At 44.7% G+C, this 13,431-nt stretch overlaps 1 protein-coding gene across 7 annotated transcripts in view; it reads right to left on the bottom strand.

Moving 5' to 3' along the window:
- The window catches only part of ANKS1B (ankyrin repeat and sterile alpha motif domain containing 1B), a 740,833-nt gene that overhangs the window by 273,407 nt on the left and 453,995 nt on the right, over nucleotides 1–13,431 (bottom strand). The window lies entirely within an intron of this gene.

The following is a 13,431-nucleotide window of genomic DNA, read 5'->3' as shown; positions in this document are numbered from 1 at the left end:
TCCCCAGGTGCTCGCAAACCTGCCGCAGCAGCTGGGAGGTGAAGTTGGTGCCCTAGTCGATGAGGATTTCCTGGGGCATGCCCACGTGAGTGATGACCTTCAAGAGTTCATCAGCGATGGTTTGGGTGGTAATGCTCTGGAGCCGTACTGCTCCTGGGAAATGGGTGGCATAGTCCATGATGACCAGCATGTATGAAATCCATCAGTGCTTTTCGGAAGGGGGCCCACTAAGTCCATGGCCACTTGATTGAACGGCATTTCTACAATGGGCATGGGGATCAACAAGGCCTTGGGCCTCCATGGGGGGCAGCTGGCTGACATTCTGGACAGGAACTGCAATAGTTCCTCACCTCCTGGTGCACACTGGGCCAGAAGAACCACGTCAGAATTCTGGTGAGAGTCTTTTCATGGCCCAAGTGCCCTGTAACCAGGATGTCGTGGGCGAGTTTCATTACAGCTTGTCGGTGATATTGAGGCACAAACAGTTGGGTCTGGAGCTCTCTGGTGTGGGGGTCTCGTTCCACCCGATAGAGATGGTCGTGATGCCCGATAAGGATTGATCAGGGTCCCATTGATGGCTGCTAGCCACTCATGCGCTCGACTGAGGGTGGGGTCCTCGGGTTGGTCCCGGAAAAAGTTGGTGCTAAGCATGGATTCAATGGCGGGCCCTGGCGGGGGGTCCTTGGACTCTCCTCCCTGTACTTTGGGATCTGGTTCCTCCCCCTCCTTGGAGCAGGTCTCAGGGCAGCCCCCTTCCAGTGCTGGGGTGATCTCAGGGCCTTTCTTGGCATTTGAGCGAAGGACCTCTGGGAACTCAGGCCAATCATGTCCCAGGATCACTGGGTAGGCTAGTCAAGAAGCCAGGCCGACCACCATTAGCCACGTGACCCCATCCACAGTTAGCCGGACTCGGGCACTGGGGTAGGGCCATACATCACCATGGATGCATTTCAGTCAGATCATCCCCAGGTACAGGTCAGCCAGGAGGCTGAAACTTTGGCGGATTAGTGTCTGGCCTCAGCCTAAATCAATCAGAGGCAGGGTCGGGCAATCTCCGACAACTACTGGCACCATAATCTTGGTGGCCTGCGGACCATTGGGCACAGGTTTCTCCAGCGCAAATGCGACTGAAGCTGCTGTCCATCTTGGTGCAGTCACGTTGCAGGTGTCTGTATTTTCCACAGTAGAAACATAGTCTGATCTTTGGATGTCCAGGCCAGGTGGACGCTCCCATTGGGCCCCTTGGGGGCCTTCGATTGGTCCCCCTGGGGGCACTGGGGCTTGTTGAACTGGCACCTTGGGATGTCTATACTGGGGCTCCTGGCCCCGTGAAGGGTTATCCAGTTCTGTTCAGGTGCTCCCCTTCTTCTCTGGGTTAGGGTGCTCAGGCCCTGGTGGATGGGCTCGAATAGCTGGTCCCCCCGGGGCTTCATCCGCGAAGAAACCCTCCATCACAGTGACGGCAGCAGCCAGCATTGCAGGCCAATGGCAGAGGACCCTGGCACTTCCTTGTGGCGAGAGGATGTGGATGAATTGTTCCAGAATAACTTGCTCAGTGAGGTTGTCTGGGGTTTGCCTCTCAGGCTGTAGCCACTACTTGCATGCCTTCCTCAGGTTCTGGGCCACCAACCGGGGTCGGGTGTCCACAGGGTATGTCAGACTCCGGAACCGCTGCCAGAAGGTTTCCAAGCTGATGTCCAAGGCATCTAGGATCGCCGCCTTTATCCAGGTGTAGTCCTGTGCCTCCTCCATTGATAACCTTCGGTACATGGTTTGGGCAGCCCCGGTCAGCTATGGGGCCAGGAGGGTGGCCCATTGGTCTCGGACCTATCCCGCAACTAATGCCACCCTTTCAAAGGTCGGGGGAAGGCCTCGGGGTCATCGCAGGGGCCCATCTTGGTCAGCTGGATCGGCGGGGCTACAGTGGATGCCCCAGTGGCGTCTTTTGGCTGGGGTTCTGTAGGATGGGGAAGCAGAGTCGCCAACTGCTGCAGGCATTGTTGCTGGTGGTTCCAGTTCTGGCATCCCAGCTCCAATATCAGTTGTTGCTGCTGTGTTCCTAACTGCTGGACCAGCTGCTGCTACTGTTGGAGCTGGGCTTCTGCCTGCTGCTGCTGCTGCTGGCTCTTGGCCAGGAACTTAATGAGCTTCTCCATGTCCATGGTCATCCTGGGCACGATCCCTCTTCAGACCCCTTCTCACAGTGATCAGGGGACCATTGCCGACATTCTCCACCACATGTAGAGGGGCTTAGCCGGGCTCGTCTCTCTCCGGGGTGGCGGGGGGACTACACTGCCTTGTTATGTCCTCACGGTTGCTGGCGTGGAATCAGTCTGGTCACGGGAGTCTCTCACAGGGGTGACCAGGAAGATGCCACAAAACAGTCATTCATGACCAATCGTGTATTGGCAGCTCCTCCAGGTTACTGGTGACGGGCGGGCTTGGCAGCTCTTCAGGGCTCTGGTCAGTGTCAGATGTTGGTTGGGTGGGCCAGTCTTTGGCTCCACCGCCGGTTGCCGGGGTCTCCCAGCTGGGAGCTAGGCTGCAGGCGTCTGGCCTCTCCAGCGGCTGTGCCCCAAGTGAACTCTGGCCCCATGCTTTTCTACTTTCTGTCCTGTGCCTGAACCTCTGGGAGACGGGCTCGTAGCTCTCTGGCCCCGCTCACTCTAGTGTCTGGGGCTGCGGAGGACCACACTGCCTCATTACAGGGACATACATTTTCTGTCAGCTCTTTTGCTCATAGGTAGTATAGTGGCTGGTGTTTGCCATACTGTTTCTGCTGGTTCCATCAGTGTGTCCTTCGCTGATTGTGCTATTTTCATTGTGGATGCTGGGTGTAGAATTTTTAATAGATGGTGTTGATTCTCAGTCACCAAGCCCCCCAGAAGGAAGTCTCCAGGCACCTCCTCCCTAGATAAAGCAAGTAATCTTTCCTCCAACAAATCGAGGAAAAGGGAAACATCATTGACACAGGGAGAACCATTAAAGAGAAAATGGTCTCGAGCAAGATCACTGCCCTCGGTACCGATGGCTAGCAGGGTGAGCATGTGCGATGCTCCGGGCACCTCCGGCACCACTTGCACCAGGAGTATGAACAGTAAAGACAAGGAGTTGAGTGGCAGGCATAAGACAGCCTCCTTCTCCACAGCACTGACCATTCCCAGGTAGGGCACGGTGCTGATAGCACTGAAAACAACAATGCTACCCCTGGTACAGCCTCCTATGGAGCAAGAACCCACAAGATCTAAACCGCCAACATCAGCACTGATTAAAGCCACTCAGAAGAGGGCGGCACCAGTACAGGTGCATGACCATATCTACTTGGCACCAACGACCTCAGCTCCAGACATGCTAATAATTGCTCTATCAGGCTCTCCCATTCTCAGCACCGATGGCTCCCTGGCGCCGCCAGCACCAAAAAAACCCAGGACTCGACATCCATACTACACTTCTCAAGCAATGAGGAGAACGACATGGAGGAGGGAGTATTCTACTCCAGACTCTCCTCCCCTTCCAGTACCAAACCCCAATCATCCCACACAAGTACCAGGGACCATTCTCACAGAGACATACCCCCATGGATGTTTCCACGCTTTTCATTCCTGATGTAATGGGCACACTGGGACCCATGGTTGGCATACAGATCACAACTGCAAAGGATTCACACTTCTCAATATATACAAGTATATCTTGACTTTAGCAAAGCTTTTGATACGGTCTCCCACAGAATTCTTGCCAGCAAGTTAAAAAAGTATTGATTGGATGAATGGACTATAAGGTGGATAGAAAGCTGGCTAGATTGTCAGGCTCAATGGGTAGTGGTCAACGGTTCAATGTCTAGTTGGCAGCCACTATCAGGCGCAATGTCCTGGGGTCTGTCCTGGGGCCAGTTTTGTTCAACATCTTCATTAATGATCTGGATGATGGGATGGATTGCACCCTCAGCAAGTTCTTCGATGACACTAAGCTGGGGGAGAGGTAGACACTCTGGAGGGTAGAGATAGGGTCCAGAGTGACCTAGACAAATTGGAGGATTGGGCCAAAAGAAATCTGATCAGGTTCAACAAGGACAAGTGCAGAGTCCTGCACTTAGGACAGAAGAATCCCATGCACTACTACAGGACCGACTAGCTAAGCAGCAGTTCTGCAGAAAAAGACCTGGAGATTACAGTGGATGAGAAGCTGGATATGAGTCAACAGTGTGCCCTTGTTGCCAAGAAGGCTAATGGCACACTGGGCTGCATTAGTAGGAGCATTGCCAGCAGTTCGAGGGAAGTGATTATTCCCATCTATTCAGCACTGGTGAGGCCACGTCTGTAGTACTGTGTCCAGTTTTGGGGCCCCCGCTACAGAAAGGATGTGGACAAATTGGAGAGTGTCCAGGGGAGGGCAACAAAAATTATTAGGGGGCTGGGACACATGATTTATGAGGAGAGGCTAAGGGAACTGCGCTTATTTAGTCTGCAGAAGAGAAGAGTGAGGGGGGCATTTGATAGCAGCCTTCAATTATCTGAAGGGGGGTTCCAAAGAGGATGGAGCCAGGCTGTTCTCAATGGTGGCAGATGACAGACCAAGGAGCAATTGTCTCAAGTTGCAGTGGGGGAGGTCTAGGTTGGATATTAGGAAAAATTATTTAACTAGGCGGGTGGTGAAGCACTGGAATGCGTTACCTAGGGAAGTGGTGGAATCTCCATCCTTAGAGGTTTTTAAGTCCCGGCTTGATAAAACCCTGGCTGGAATGATTTAGTTGGTGTTGGTCCTGCTTTGAGCATGGGGTTGAACTAGATCACCTCCTGAGGTCTCTCCCAACCCTAATCTTCTATGGTTCTATGATTCAAAGAAAGCAGATACAACCCCCTAAGGAGATGGCCACAGGACCCTCTGAGGCACCTGAGGACACAGTAGAGGAGTGGGAAGACACTACACAGGACCTGTCACGAGAACATAGCTCCTCTTCATCCCCAGATGAGTCAGTCATGACCCCCCTCCCCACCCACAGTAGTGGACGACTCAAAACAATTCCAAGAATTGTTTAGAAGGATGGCACAAAGCCAAAACATCACACTTGAAGAGGTGACTGAGAGGAAAGGGAGGAGGTGCCTGGAGACTCCCTTCCTGGTGACTTGCTAGCATCCAATGGAGGAGTAAGGGATTTTTCCGTTAGGACCATTTTTAGTCTAAGATCCCTGTCTCTCCTCGCTCTGGCTTTGAGGTTGTTGCAGTGGGCGCATTTCTGGGGAATGTACACTTCCCGTAAGCAACGGACGCAGTATGAGCAGCCGTCTGAGAGAGGCATCGCATCCTTGCAGAAAGTACATCTTTTGAATCCAGGCAAGCCTGGCATTGTCTTTTTCTAATTTTCTAATTAAACAGAAATAAAGAAGGAGAGGGATCTCTTGGAGGTGTGTGTATGTTTGTTTTTTGAAGTCTAAATAGTTTTAAACTGAAGCTTAAGACTATTTCTACTCTATCTACTAACTATAACTAACTAAACCCTAATTGCTATCTAAATTGTTCTATTTCTCCATTTTAGGTTGTTTTAAGACACTGCTATTGGAGCTCCATCTGCAGCCAAGGATAAAAGGAACTGAAGGGGTCGGGACGTGTGAGCACCAATGGTACCACAAAGCAGCTAATATGCAAGCGCATCCCAACCAGGCACTGCTACCAAAAGTCTCTGATTGGCAGTGCCAGGATGCACTGACACCTAAAGTGAAGCACGCACAGGGACAGCACTTGAAGAAGAAAATGGTACCTTTAATGTGCTGAGCTGGGCCTAATGAAGGAAAAGTTGAATTAGGGCTAGCAGTCTGTACTAAGCAACTAGGCAATGAAACAAGGCATCTATGTTGAGCAGAGCAGCTTGGCTCCCATGTCAGATAGGGCATTTAATGGGGTCACTAGCTGTGGGATTTGTCAGAACATCAAAAACTCACCCTTGGATATTATGCCTTAATGCCAATAAGGTCCTGAAGGTAACTCATGGATGAGTCCTTTGATATGGAGAAATGTGTTTCTTTTAATATAATAAAAAAGGGCTAAGCACACCTACCAAACAACTTCATAATATTCCATCAATACAAATTTTGTGCACTGAGGGTATATGGGAATTGAGAGTATATGCCAATGTTCCAAAACTTCTCCTTAGAGCAGAACACTCTAGTTCAAGCATGGCTAATGCTACAAAAATATTTCCTGCACACAATACTAGGGAAGTCTGGAAAGGCACTAGTACTCCAGTACTGTGCTGGGCTACCTGATGTCTAGGGATAGAAGGGCGCCACTGCTGTCATATAATATAGCTTCATGATGGAGCACCTCTTTATGGTACCTAAACTCTGAGTGCTAGACTTTAAGGTGCTCCTCCTCAAGATACAATGTAAAGCTCCAGCCTCCCAAATCACCACAAAGCCAATGCACACCAGAGTCTAGTGACCGGAGAGCTAGGGCAACCCACTTGCAGTGGTACTGATGTGCTAATATAAAGGCGTCAATGTGCTGAGGCACCTCAGCACCACGGCACCAAGGTGGAGGCTCCAAAGTACTTATGTTCCAAAGCTGAGGTGCCAGTGCAGAGGCATTTCACCTCTATAACCCCTGTGCCCCAAGTTCAAGACTTCTCCGGTGCAGTTGTGCAGAGGTGCAACTTACTTCTATGGCTCTAATGACCGTGAAGCACCTCATCTCTATGGGGCTCTTATAGTTAGATATCTTCTCACTATGACAGTGATGCACCTAGGCAGAGATTCTGGAGTGCTTCTGCTCGGTGCCAATGCACTGAGGCAGATACAAAGGGCACCAAACCGGCCTAATCCCAGCACACAAAGGTAAAGGTGCCAGACTACCAGAGTATTTTCCTGACTGGTAATAAAGTGTTCAGCAATCTTCATCGGTATATTGGGTTCTTCTGCACCACCACCAATTCTCTATGCTTCAAGACTTAAGTGCTCTTGCACATTTTAATTGTAATATCTTATTCTTCCAGTCAGATAAATGAGATACCCTATAGAAGTTCTGATCCTCTCATCGATCAGGAGAATGTGCCTTAACAAATTGGGCTAAGTTTGGAGTTATGTCTCTAGGGATCTGGTGGCAGGGGGTCTCTGGACTGGAAGTCTATTACCCAAAAAGCACAAAAGAAAGCTATGTGGTGAGGCAGAGATGGAGAGAATTTTCCTGCTGATTATTCCCTGAAAAACCCCCTAAGAGTGGAAGACAAAGCCATTGGTTATAGCTATCACAGGCAGAGTATTTGGAAGAAACAACTGTTCTGAACTTCTATAGGCAGACAAAGAGCAGTTGCTTCAAATCCCAGATTTCAATAAGAAAAAAACAACTGTAGCTTCAAAGGAAATCCAAGACAAAAGGTTAAGTACCAGTTGAAAGCTGATTAATTGGAACAACTGAGAAGAGAGAGACCAATACAGAATAAAGAGGACTGCCTGAAGTAAGACAGTGTCCTAGAAAGAGCTGGAGCAGCACTGGGAAAAATCTGGGGCACAACTTCTGAGAAGATTCTGAAGGAAAATGAGCCAATAGTAGTTGAAATAGAACACAGGAAAGGACTCATGTCCTACTACAGATGTCCTCAGAGTATAAAAAAAATCTGAGAATAAGGGGAGTACCAAATGTCTCACACAAGGAAGCTAGGACTCAAAAGTAGGAATCCTGTGTGTATGGTGTCTTTTAAAGAACAGTATTTTCCCCAAAGGCATAGCCAAACACAACATTGGAAATAAAAGATTTGATATAAGAGGCTATGTGACTTATTTGCAATTTTTGTTTTTAGTTTTGGACATATTGTGTGCCTTTTTAAGGGGATTACACATTAGAAAATACAACTGAATTTGATTAGATAACTATGAACACCATTCCCATTGTACATAATACAGTAAGCTACAAACAGCTTCTTTGTAGCTAAGAGGTTTTTTTTTGTTTGTTTTGTTTTTCATACAATGTGAGTGTGTTTTTTAGCAATGATGTGAATAGACAATGGTGAGAAAACTTGATGCTTTGCTGCTGATGCAGACAGTTTTGAACGTTAATTTCAGATCTACTGTCTTGATTCAACATTTAGTGGCCATTATAAAGCATTTCCATGTGATTGTAGCGGTCGTGAAATGTCAGTAGTTGAGTAAGGACAGTAGCATGGCAGGCTTCCCCACCCTGTATCACCAACATGCCTCAAACCTTTGACCTGGAGGGAGCACCTCTAAGAGTAAGAGGATAATTTGACACAGCTGGTCCTACCGATAAAGACAGCTGTAACCTCTCACCTCTCTCTCCATTCTATCCAAAACAATGGAGTTAAAAAAATCACATGGCTATCCCGTTCCTCTAAATGTTCCTTCAAACCCTTTCATTAGCTTCTCATTCTCCATATTAAATGACTTGTTTTAACCATCAAGGATCTGGACAGGTCCATTCTTGCCTAAGGGTAAAATTTTCAAAAGTGTCTCATTAAGGACTTTTCTACACTGACATTTAGTATGCAGCAAGTTGGGATGTTAATCTACCTGCAGTAGCCTGCTGTGCACTAAATGTCCCCCTATATCTCTATACTTGTCTGCGTATCCTTTTACCTGTGCACTGTGTTAATTCCCTCTTCAAATGGGACTTGTACTTGCTATTCACTTCAGTGCTTTTGAAAATTCCACCCCTAAAACTTAACTTCTATTTTTTAAATATATTGTGATAATTGGGCCTACAAATTTACCCTAATTGTAAACTAAACTGTAAAAAATGAGCAGAAATTCATAAATGGTCACAAACAATTTTATATATCAGATCATTAAGAAAAGATGTAAGGAGGAGATAGAAAGTCTGAATTAATTTAAACAGAAAGGGTTTTACTAATACCACACAAAAACAATGTTGAAATTGTGACTGGTAATCAAGAAAAATAGAAGACAGGAAATCAGTGGACTAAAGGTGGTATGTCAGAAATTAGGCCCCTTCGTGGACAAAATACTAAGAGGACAGACTCTTCCACCCAACACTTCCTTTTGGAGTTCTTAAAAAGAAAAGACTTTTGGGAAGATTAGCAGAAGAAGCAACTGTGTGCCAATAATCACTGCAGCAAGCTTTAACATCAGGGTTGCCACCTCCACTATCTTCTAGGACCTTCTTCATCCTAATCCTGAGAAATGACTTGACCAGACTAGGCCAAAAAGAAGGACCCAAATCACACCGCCACCTCTACTGGCACTGGTTAAATCCCAAACATTACCTGGGATGGGACTTCATCTCCAACTTCTCCCCTCCTTCCCATGTGTCCTTTCCCTTCCCCACCTCATTTCTTTTCTTTCCTATCTCTCTTCTTTTGCCTTCTGTGTAATAAGAGGTTTCAGAGTAGCAGCCGTGTTAGTCTGTATTCATAGAAAGAAAAGGAGTACTTGTGGCACCTTAGAGACTAACAAATTTATTTGAGCATAAGCTTTTGTGGAGCTACAGCTCACTTCATCGGATGTAATAAGAGTTTGGCTTAGCTGGCAACATTGCTATAAGCCTGTGACTAAAGAGGCAACTAAAAACAATGCCCAAAAACAGCTGGTACAAGTTTGCCAGAGTGGCTGATAAGACTATGTGCTGGGCCTATGTTTTTCCAGCAGCGAGGCTGCAACACCAGAGACAGAAGCTGCATTTTCTATCTTTACTATTCTTTTCTATCCCCTTTTGCGCGTGATTGTCTTGTTTTGTCTTTATAGGAAACAGGACTGGTCTGTATCATCATCATCAACAGCTCCAGACCATCTCAACTAACTTCTCCTTTCCCAAGAAAGGACTGCAGTTACCATCTTTAATACCATCTAAGAAACTGTCTAACAAGGGGCCTTTCTTTCTAAAAACTCTTCAGCTAAAGGGAAAGGGAATGGATGTTGTTAAAATAAAAGCTTTATTTAATACTTTACATTTCAAATGCTTTAACTGTTTTTCTTTCTTCTCTGTATCTTTAATAAAACTTTGAAAGACTGTTTAATGGTGCATTTGCCATCATGCTAAGCAGGCTAAGGTCTCCGTATACCAAGCCCCAAACTTGTTTAAAACTATTTAAGGTTCGACAATGACTGGGCTATGTTAACACCTTTAATTCTTTGGGCCCTTATTCCATCCTAATTAATATATTTCCCTTCACTCAGAAACAAATGACCCAGATTTTGTCAAACTCTATTAAGAAATTTGCTCTCAAGCTAGGACCAGGTATGATATATTTCAATTGTAAAGCAATAATTTCACAAGTTATATTTGTACAGAAATCCCTTCTCACCCTAAACTAATAGTAATGCGCCATATGCTGCTCTCATTTAGACTCAGATAAATCTTGAGTAACTCTATTAACTTCAGTGGAGTTACTCCACACATACATCAGTGAGTGACCAGAATTTGGTCCAGTATCTCCAACCGAACACTATAATAAAAAATGGCATTATGAAAGCAGTAATCTGATTGGATGATTCCAACTATGTTTATCTGTTATAGCTATACTATACTCTGGTCTCTCAACCAATTTCTCCTCAGATAAATCATTACTAAGGGAAAAATAGTAACATATTTTTAAGATTCTAGGTTAAATCCACTTTGTTATACTGGTATAAATACAGTATAGGGGAGTATAGAATGAAATTTGTCTATTTTAAAAAAAAAGTAATTTTTTTTCCAATTCTAAAACATTATAAAGTTTAGCAGGTAAGCTCCTAAATCTTTCACTGGTGTCAGAAATATAAAAGTTTCATTACTCAGCAGGCAACCAGCATCTAAGCATCAAAGGACAGTTTTCATTTTACACTACTGGCTCTCTGCTGCATTTCCAATCCTATTTCCACAAAAATGAAGGTTGGATCAGGTAAGGGAAAGCTTTTAAAAAATCAACATTTTCAAAGTCTAACATTAGATTTGTCACTTGTTATTTTACTCTCTAAGCTTATCCATCAGTTTTGGATGCAAGAAGGTGGGTTTGAAGTAGTGTCAAGACGTAAGAGTTTCTCAAAAAACATTTCTTCCTTCCTTCGGTGTTCTAGTTATAGACAATCACAGGAGGAGAAATATAAAAAAAGTCTCAGAAGAACCCCTGGAAGTTTTAAAAGAATTGTGAATGGAAGCAGGGAAGCTTTAAAAGCAAATTAAATTAAAAGCTTTTTATCTATCATCACTCATAGAACCATAGGGTTAAAAGAGACTGCAAGGGTCATCTAGGCTAAACCCCTGCCAAGATGCAGGATTTGTTGGGTCTAAACCATCCACGACAGATGGCTATCCAGCCTCCTTTTAAAAACCTCAAGTGAAGGAGCTTCCACAGCCTCCTTAGGCAGTCTGTTCCATTGTCCTACTGTTCTTACATGGTCGGGTATCTTAACACACTTTAAAATGTATATACTTATCTTGAAAATATGATGGGGCTGGACTCATGAACAGTTTAACAAATATACTAGCGCTGTATGTTTCTCTGCAGGACGTGAAAGGATTTTCAAAATTTGCAGTGTGCTATTGAGAATATAACCAGGATGAGCTCTATTAGATTAGGGTTGTTATAATACTGATTTATGGGTCATATAGCTTCCTTGGCAGCTCTGCCTTAAAAAATGTGGGTTTTGAATAGAAAATGATATATTGTTTCTGTGTAAGCTCTCTTGTGTTGCCAAGTCATTTAAATAAAGAGTTGAGATGCACAGCTTTTGCTTCCACCCTCCTTCATTTTGATATAATATTTCTGCATTAAAGATGCATTAAGAACATGATCTTTTTGGACTATTTTTTGCTGCAGCTGGCAACCTCTAAACACCCTCTGACTGTTATACAGCACTGATTCTAGTCACTCAAAGGTATTTAACTATCTCAGATTTACAGAATGTGGATTCTAGCAAGCAATATCATGACTCATTTGTTCTCAGAAACAGCTGGTTTCGAGGGTTCATTTAGAGCTTGACTCTGCCATCCTTACTCATCTTGAGGCATGAGGTACCACTCAAGGAGTACCTACTTCTAAAGTAAGGTAACTACTCAATGGGAGTATGTGTGGCAGAATCTTTAAATCTCTAGCTCCCCATACAGTAAGCACAATTAGAAATGGATGTTTATCATTTTCTGTACTTGTGCAAGTTGTGGATTTTTTGTCAAATTTGTTTTGCAAATATGGACCAGATGATGGGATTTAGCATAGGAACTTCATGCACGTTTAGGGCTGAATAATAAAAATAACCAGGATAGTGGGAATTAATTTTGGCATTTCTTGTATACTGTTTCTAGTCTAGCCTTCAGAGCTTGTAGTCTTCATGAGTCCCATTTATTAAGTGCAGATCTCACTAACATATAATATTATAAAATTCTGTTACTAGCTTTTGAGTTAGATGAAGAAAAAGCATGCCCATCCACTAAAAAAAAAAAGAAAGAAAAAAAGGAAACATACAGACAAACTATTTCAGTTGTACAGACCTAACAATAAAAGTAAAAAAAATGTTAACATAATGTTATAGCTAAAAAAAGCCAGAAACTCAAGAAATTCACAGTTAAAATTTAAACACCAAACTTAATTCAGCACCTCAACCTACCCTCTGCCTATAAACTAAACTAATCTATTTCCTAGTCCTTCTTACCTCCATCTATATTCCCAATATAGTCCATGGAATACATATCACTATCTTTAATCATGTTGCACTACATATAGACTGTGACTGTCTACATACAAGGATGCACCAGAAGGTCACTCTTCCAGTCCATCTTCTCAGTACAGGCCAGATCATCTTATTCTTCACAAGTGGCCCCAAGACCACACCCTTCCTTATCCATCCATGCACCAGAAAGCCTATTTCACCTAATTCATCTTCACTGTACAGACGGGAAAAATCTTTTATTTGCTCTGCACGCATTCCCTGTAGGGGTCAGAGACTGGATACACAGCTCCATCTTTACCTTGATCATTCTATACATGCTGTCCACAAACTCATACACTTTACAATGGGCTTTGTTCCTGCTCTATCTCCTACAGAGCCAATATGCATGAGGGCCCTGCTTGGCCTCAAAGGCAGAATACAACTTGCCTGGCATCATTCCCTTAGATGGCTTCCCAAATCATGTGACAACCTTCAGGGTCACAATATGCCCAGTCCATCTTCTCAGGTTTCTGCTCAAGGCAAAGCTAGCAACAAGCAGGTATTAGCCATCAGCTGTGAACTACCCACTGGCAAATTTTGGTGTTCTATCTAGCATGTAGATTAAATCCCAAAGATACAATCAGAGTCGCTTAGTATGCTTGACACAATCTCAATCTGCAATGAACACCATCCTACACCCTAAGTGCACTGGAAAAATGGGTACAAGTTACAGGATCACGCATCTGAAGAGCAGAATTCATATACTCAGCAGGACAAACAAATAAAATATAGCAACTGCTGATAGTCTCCAATCCACATATGAAAGATGTGTATTGCATCCATA

Source organism: Dermochelys coriacea, chromosome 1 (assembly GCF_009764565.3).
Source record: "Dermochelys coriacea isolate rDerCor1 chromosome 1, rDerCor1.pri.v4, whole genome shotgun sequence".
NCBI classification, from domain to species: domain Eukaryota; kingdom Metazoa; phylum Chordata; order Testudines; family Dermochelyidae; genus Dermochelys; species Dermochelys coriacea.
Note: the sequence above shows the minus strand (reverse complement) of the source record. Positions and strands in the feature narration are given on the sequence as shown.